Below are 8,043 nucleotides of genomic sequence, written 5' to 3' on the forward strand. Positions count from 1 at the left end.
CACAGAGGTTATATGGTCAACATTAAGCCAATCTTTTATTGAATGCAAATTTCAATAACTGATAGCAGGATTGAACATGTCCCCAGATTATTAGCCTGGTCTTTTGGATTACCAGCTTGGTGACAACAGTACTCTCCAATGGAATATGTCTTGTGTCCTTATGTGAGATTGAGTCATTGACTGGGTAGTGACATTCACAAAGTGTCACCTGATCGCCATTTTGCGAGCACTCTGAACTTCCTTTCAAACCAAGAGAAGCCTGCCTGCTCGGTGTTGACCCTGAATAAGGTCTGTACTTGAAATTGTGAGTATGTCATTCCTTACATGACATTTATCTTGAGAATATGATTCACTGATGAGACCTCAATCACTTTTATTAAACTCTCCATGTTAATTCCATAATATGTGTCCAGTTCATGTACATATATAAACTCAAAATCATATAAAATCTGGAATTAAGAGTCTAATGATGACCATGAAACCACTGTTGGAAAAACTAGTTCACTAGTGTCCTTTAGGGAAGGAATTACCATCCTTACTTGGTCTGGCCTACATATGACTCCAGACCCTCAGCTATGTGGTTGATTCTTAACTCTGGGATGGGCAATTGATGTTGGCCTAGCCAGCGATGTCCTCACCTCATGAAAGAATTTAAAAAAAGGATTGGCTCAGCACGAAGCAGTTTTCACAGCAGTTAAAAGTTACAGGAGGTGGCTCACACACCTGCAATGTTAACTTTGTTTCTGTGTCTACAGACCATGCTGAGTACATTGAGCATTATCTGGTTATAATTTCAAGTTTACACCATCTGCAGTATTTTGCTTTCTGTATAATGTAGATCCATCTGAAATCAAAGGCAGATCTCACCGCCATGGAGAACACTGTTTGGAAGTTTGAATTCAGATTCTGCTTTCCTTCAAAATCTGTCTGAATTTTGATGTCTAGTTGACACTAATGCTTTGCTATTAACCCATAAAACGTGGGAGAGGGACAAGAGCTGATGGAGGTGTCTAACCCCAACCTGTTGCATTGGTGCCTTCTGTCTTTGGTGCAATGGTGGCTAAAGGGGTATCAGGACAGGTGGGATGGTAATTATCATATATATATTGTACAGTCATAGAGTCATACAGCACAGAAATAAACCTTTCGGACCAACTTGCCCAAGCCAACCATATTCCCAAACTAAGCTCGTCCCACCTGCCTGTGTTTGGCCCTTATACCTCTAAACACTACTTATTCATGTACTTATACAAATGTCTTTTAAGCATGGTAACTGTACCCATATCCACCTCTTCCTCTAGACATTCATTCCATACATGAACCACTCTCTGTGTAAAATAAAAATGCCGCTTGTGTCTTTTTAAAATCTTGCTAAGTTCACCTTAAAAATATGTCCTCTAGTCTTGAAATCCTCCACCATAGGGAAAAGACTTGTCATTTACCTTATCTATACCCCTCACGATTTTATAAACCTCTATAAGGTCACCCATCAGCCTCCTATGCTCCAGTGGAAAAAGTCCCAGACTACCTACCCTCTCCTTATGTCAAACCCTCCATTCCTGGCAACATCCTGGTAAATTTCTTCCAAACCCTCTCCAGTTTAATAATATCCTTCTTACAGGAGGGCAACCAGAACAGGACACAGTACTACAAAAGAGGCCTTACTAATGTCTTGTACAACCTCAATATGACATCCCAACTCCTATACTCAAAATCTGAGCAATGAAGGCAAGAGGGCTAAATACCTTTTTAACCACTATATCTATATGCGATGCAAACTTCAAAGAATTATGTATCTGAACCCTTGCATTTATCCAAATTAAACTCCATCTACCACTCTTCAGACCATTTGCCTAATTGATTAAAATCTCTTTAAGTAACCTTAGGTAACCTTCTTCACTTTACACTGTGCTACCAATTTTGGTCTTATCCCCTAACTTACTAGCCATGCATCATACTCTTATCTCACTCATTTATATAAATGACAAACAAAAGTGGACCCAGCACCTGTGGAACACCGTTGGTCACAGGCCTCCACTCCAAAAAGCAACCCACCATAATCACTTTCTGTCTCCTGCTGTTGAGACAATTTTGGATAGTTTGATGGAAGTTTCACACTGAAATTCACCAGGGGGCGGTACTGAGTGTAGATCACTAGGGGAGATAAGTGCAGATTACTGGCTGGGGTGGGGTGGGGTGGGGAGAGGTGTGGTGGTGGTTGGGGTGGAGGTGGTGGTACTGAGTGTAGGTCATCAAGGGGGCAGTACTGAGTGCAGTTCACCGGGGGAGGTACCATGTGTGGTCCATTAATACACACAAGCCTCTTCTGCCACCATTTAAATCTGGACAGTGAAGGGATGAGGTTCTCTAGTAGGTGACCTCTTTCTATAACTCACTTACTCCCATGATGAAGCTTTCAGCCCGAGGTCCGGCTACATCGCTCAAGACCCTTGTTGATCTCTGAGATGGGATTCGTCCAAGAGACTCCAGGTAGGAACTGAAGGGCTGTAGACACTAAAGTGAAAGTGGGGTGAGCCAGTGAAATGGTGATAGGCTAGCACCCTGACATTTACATTGGAGTACATGGAGCCTCGTCCTCAGAATAAAAACCAGCTCAATTTTCTGATTGTACCTAGTGTGGAACCTCTCCCTCTCCCATTGGAAGGCACTTCTACTTGGAATAAGTACACTTTATGTTCTTCAGTTTGAATGTTCGGGTTGACTGAATTACCAAATTACTAGAACACTTAGAAAATGTGGGGGAAAATCAAAAATCAAAGAACTGCAAATGTTGGAGATCAGAAACAAAAGCAGAAATAGCTGAAGGAACTTGGCAGGTCTGGCAGCATCTGTGGATAGAAAGTAGAGTCCACTGAGATGCTGCCAGGCCTGCTGAGTTTCTCCAGCTATTTCTTTTCCAGTTGTAGAAAACGTTGGATCTATCTTTAAGTTCCTGTGTATCAGACAAAAATGAATTGTTGGAGTTAATCTGAGATAATGGGAACTGCAGATGCTGGAGAATTCCAAGATAATAAAATGTGAGGCTGGATGAACACAGCAGGCCAAGCAGCATCTCAGGAGCACAAAAGCTGACGTTTCGGGCCTAGACTGATGATGCCCTCTCCGATGAAGGGTCTAGGCCCGAAACGTCAGCTTTTGTGCTCCTGAGATGCTGCTTGGCCTGCTGTGTTCATCCAGCCTCACATGTTATTATGTTGGAATTAATCTGCCTGTATTCTTGGAACAGGGCCATGGCAAACTTGTTCTGTACAACAACATTATGTATTTAACAATAAAATCTTGCATTTAAATGTAGACGAGGATGAAGACTCTTTTCAAATACAAGTACTGTATTCAGTAAACAGACAGAATGTGTAGAATGGGTTCACAGATAAAAAGGTTTATTGATACAAGCAGCAGGGGGAACCAAAGAGCCCCAATTGGATTCTGGGCTTCTCCTTTCCTGATGCCCTTTCTGCAGGTCCAGAAAGCTACAGAGTCCTGGAAGATCCCGAATAAAGAGGGAAGACAATAGCCACATGATCAAATTTCATCTCCATTGAAAGGGACAGCGCAGAAGGGGGAAGTATAGCATCCAGGAGGTGTTCACAATGAGGGTTTGCCAACTCAGGCCAGACACATACCGTTCGGCATTGGGGGTGGGGATATGACATCACAGAAAGCTGGCAATATGGTGCATGAGTGTTCTGGAGCCTCAGCCAACAAGTGTTTCTGCACCAAGGGCATCAAATTGGACCTTTACCAGCTCCACCAGAATAGGCATCATTAACCATTGGAGTGGACAAAGAGTTGGTGACCCTGCTGGCAGCAGGCAGAAAGAAGTTGTCGGAAGTTGTAGCAGGTCACAAAAAGGCTCAGAGAATGAATCAACAACCTCAAATGAGAAATCAACAGCCAAGTTGGACATTGTGGACCAACTCTTTAAATCGGTCAGGGAGGGTGTCTCCTGACTGTTAGCATAGCCAGTTGTAGCAGTCAGTGAGTTTCTTACAGAGCAAAGGTGGCACTGGGCTATCTGCTATCAGAAAGGGAACCTACAACAACGACAATATATAGTTGCCTATACTCCCTGTAACATTATTAAACTTTTGAAGGTGTAACAAAACAAATGATACCAAGGAAATTGAGCAGATGACCAAAGGCTGGTGAAGGAATTGTGTCTCAGGAGCATTTTAGAAGAGGAAACAGAGTGGTGACTTTTAAGCCGACTTCCAGATCTTAGAGCACAGGCATCTGAAAACACAAGGTCAGAAAGAGGAGCAGAGATCTCATTTTTTGCTGGAATGTTGTCAGTGTCCGCAGTAGTATCCAGCGTCTCCAGCTGGAGTGAATCGAATTGGCTGAAGGCTGGTATCTGTGGTGCTGGTAACCTCAAGATGAATCATCCATTCGGCATATTTTGTCTACCACCATTTATGACTAGATGTGATAGAACTACAGATCCATTACTCAACTCCATGTGACAACATTCATTTGTCAAACCTCATCAAGCCTCCTTCTGACTTCCTCAAAAACTTTAATTACATCAGTAAGACATAAGCTTTCCTTATGTCTTAATAAGGAAACCATGCTTTCACTGATCAATTCAGGTCATTCCAAGTAGCAATTAATCCTATCTCTCAATATTGATTCCAGTCATTTGGCCACAGCTGAGGTTGGACTGACTGGCCTATAGCTATTTGGCCTATCCAGTACACCCTTTTGAAATATGGTACAAAGTTTGCAGACCTCCAATGCTCTGGCACCTTAGCTGCATCTAGCAAATATTGGAAAACAATCTTCAAATTGCTAGTTTGTTCCAACCGGTGTTGTTGAACATAATTGACATGATTTGACCTGTCTGCTTTGTCAACATTTGCTGCTTTAATTTCAGACTGACTGCATTTAATAGCAATTTTTTCCAATCTTCCCATTGTTATTTGTGTGGATCTCACTCATGCCTTTCAGGTTTCCGAACAGGACATTCTTTTGTCCTTTCAAATCTCTCTGACATTGTGATGATTATCAGTTCTGTCATATCCTATTGGACAGTTACTGGCCATTCAATTCATTATCTCCTCTTCCCTGTTTATTGTTTCTTCCACTTTCATACTTTTTAAACTTCACTGTCATTTTTTTCTCTTACCCCACAGATCTGATGAAGGGTGCACACCAGAAATATTGTCTTTTCTCTTACAAATGTTAAGTATTTCCAATGTTGTAAAAATCGTAACAAGTAGTTTCTTTTCTCCTTTACATTAAGATTGTTAATGTTGAACATGGAAAGAAAAACAAGTGTCTTTAATAATTTCAAGTCATCCCAAGTTATAGGTGATGGATTGCTTTCTAAATTACTATTGTAAGGGATTGTGGCTATAATTTGCACACAGAAACAGCAAAAATATAAATGACCAGATGATTGGTTATAATTGGTAATAAAAACAGAAATTGCTGGAAAAGCTCAGCAAGTCTGGCAACATCTGTGGAGAGAAACCACAGTAAACATTTTGAAGCCCAGGGGTTCAACAGACAGAAAGGTGACTCAGTGGTTAGCACTGGTGCCTCACAGCATCAGGGACCCAGGTTCAATTCCGCCTCAGATGGAGTTTGCACATTCTCCCTGTGTCTGCGTGGGTTTCCTCCCACAGTCCAAAGATATGCAGGTTAGGTGTATTAGCTGTGGGAAATACAGGAACAAAAACAAGTTGCTGGGAAAAGCACAGCGGGTCTGACAGCATCTGTGAAGGGGGTAACACAGAGGAATATAGCTGAGGTATTTGCTGAGTACAGAACATTCAGCAGTGGAGAGTGGAAGATTAGGAAGAATGGTGAATACCCAACAGGAGGTGGGGTTGGGAGAGGGGTTGGAGTCAGAGGGAAGAGGAACGTTCCAGAAGGTCAAGGGTATTTTTGAGTTGTCGCATCTTGTGGGCCTTCATGCCCGAAAGGAAAAGAAAATGTTTCTTGTTAGCGTGACGAATGAGCCAGAGGATGAAGTGGAACTGCAAGGTAGTGCATCCCTGAGCCAGTGTGTTGCAATTCTGTTGGAGAGACAGGTTGAGAATGTGCATACAATACTGCATGGCACTGAGCATGGATCTCAGGGTGCAGTGACAGCAGCTGTTTGTGGAACGTTGAACAAGTTCTTCTCTCTCTTTAGACTCTATCACCACCTATCGTTTACTCCTCACCCACTCTCTGCTGTCCAAGCCTATTTCATGCATGAAAAAGCTTTTTCCTAGCTACTATCACTTCTGAAGTGTCACTGGCCCTGTAACATTAACAATGATTTCTCTTCATAGATGCTACCAGATATGCTGAGCTTTTCCAGCATTAGTTCTTTCAGTTTTTACATAGTTATAATTGGTGGTGATTTAAGGGGTAAATGTTGACCATAATACCATCTGAATACTACATGATTTATAGAATAAAGATTCTGTAACAAAATAAATTATATGATAAAAATGTCTTCAGCCTTGTGGTGATTATAAGCCCACTCAGATGCACTATCTGGAAAACACAGGAGCGCTGGACCTCATCTTACTGAATGATTTAATAAATATCTGTGTGATATGATATTTCAGTGTGTACTAGTTCGTTTTTACTTCAGTACACCTGGAGAACAATATGTAATTCTTAAGCTCAGTTCCAAGGAACCTTACAGGGAGTGTAGCAGAGATTTACCAAAATGACACCAAGACTCGGCTGATACAACCAAAAAGAGCTGCAGATGTAAATTAAGTGGCTTTCATAAAGACAGTGAGAGAGAGAGAGAAGTCACACCTGAATATGTGGAAGGAAATTGAAACAATGGGCAAGCAAAGGGGAATAGACAAGGCAAAACAGTCTGGACTGTGAGCTCTTGTGAATATTAAGATAACAAGGGGATGATGATGCCTTGCTCAACAGCAAGTCTCACCCTGCAAACTATGTCCCAAATTGCAGACACATTTTGTGATTTTTCTTTTGAGGAAGACACAAGGATGGAGATTAAAAAGCCAAATTTAACACAACGGCAGTGCCTCAGTGGGACTGAGGTTCTCAGTATGTAGTGGGCTAAGGTATCTATGTGTCCTAGCTACAGTCGTAGTGTTTGCATATTGTGAAGGTCATAGAAAGTTGTTGATTTAAGATTCATTTGTGACATCGATATAAAATCTACACTTTAGGAATGCAATATTGTTGTTTATTGGTTGAGGTCTCAAAACGGGTCCTTTTAACCACCTCAGATGCAAAGTTAACTACCTCACAAGTAGAAGCAAAACATTCCATAGCATTGTTTCTTAAAAGAACAGGCAGTTCTTTCCAGCATCCAGGCTAATATTTACCACTCAATAACATTATGTCAGAACAAATTACGCAATCATAATCACACTTCTATTTATGGGAATTTGCAGTGCCCAAATTGGCAGCGTTGTTTCTCACATTTCAAAAGTACTTAATTGGCTATAGAGAGCTATGAAACATCCAGTGGTTGTGAAAAGTCCTATCATTGCAAGTTTTATTTCCTTGTAAAGTGCCGACAATGGTTAAACCCACTGTCCAGGGATGTGCAGTGTGTGGAGATTAAAGGAACTGAAATGATCAGTTTCAGAGAACAAACTTTCTGTTGTCCTGTCTCTGAAATATCAATGGCAAAAATAGTATTCCATAAACGATAAAATCCAGAATAATAATTGATACTAATGAGTACACCTCGTTAATTTAGTTTCTCGTTAGGCTGTAGTCTTGATAAAGAGAAAATTGTTCATATTTTTATTCTCTGTCTTTATGATTTGACCAGAAATATTAACTGGCTGCTGACAGAGCCACTGAGCCATTCTTTCAATAACAGATTGTTGCCTAGCCCTTTAACATTGGAATTTTCAGTTCCTGTAACCTCTAAGTATTTTGCTTGCTCACAATCAGTAGGGTTGAACTACTTTCCATATCTCTAGAGCTTTATTCCCATGACAGACTTTTGACATATGATGATACTCAAACAAAACTGCTGATGCAGTGAATTGGAAATAAAAGCAGAAATTGCTGGAAAAGCTCAGCAGG

Source organism: Stegostoma tigrinum, chromosome 12, assembly GCF_030684315.1.
Source record: "Stegostoma tigrinum isolate sSteTig4 chromosome 12, sSteTig4.hap1, whole genome shotgun sequence".
In the NCBI taxonomy this organism is placed as follows: Eukaryota; Metazoa; Chordata; class Chondrichthyes; order Orectolobiformes; family Stegostomatidae; genus Stegostoma; species Stegostoma tigrinum.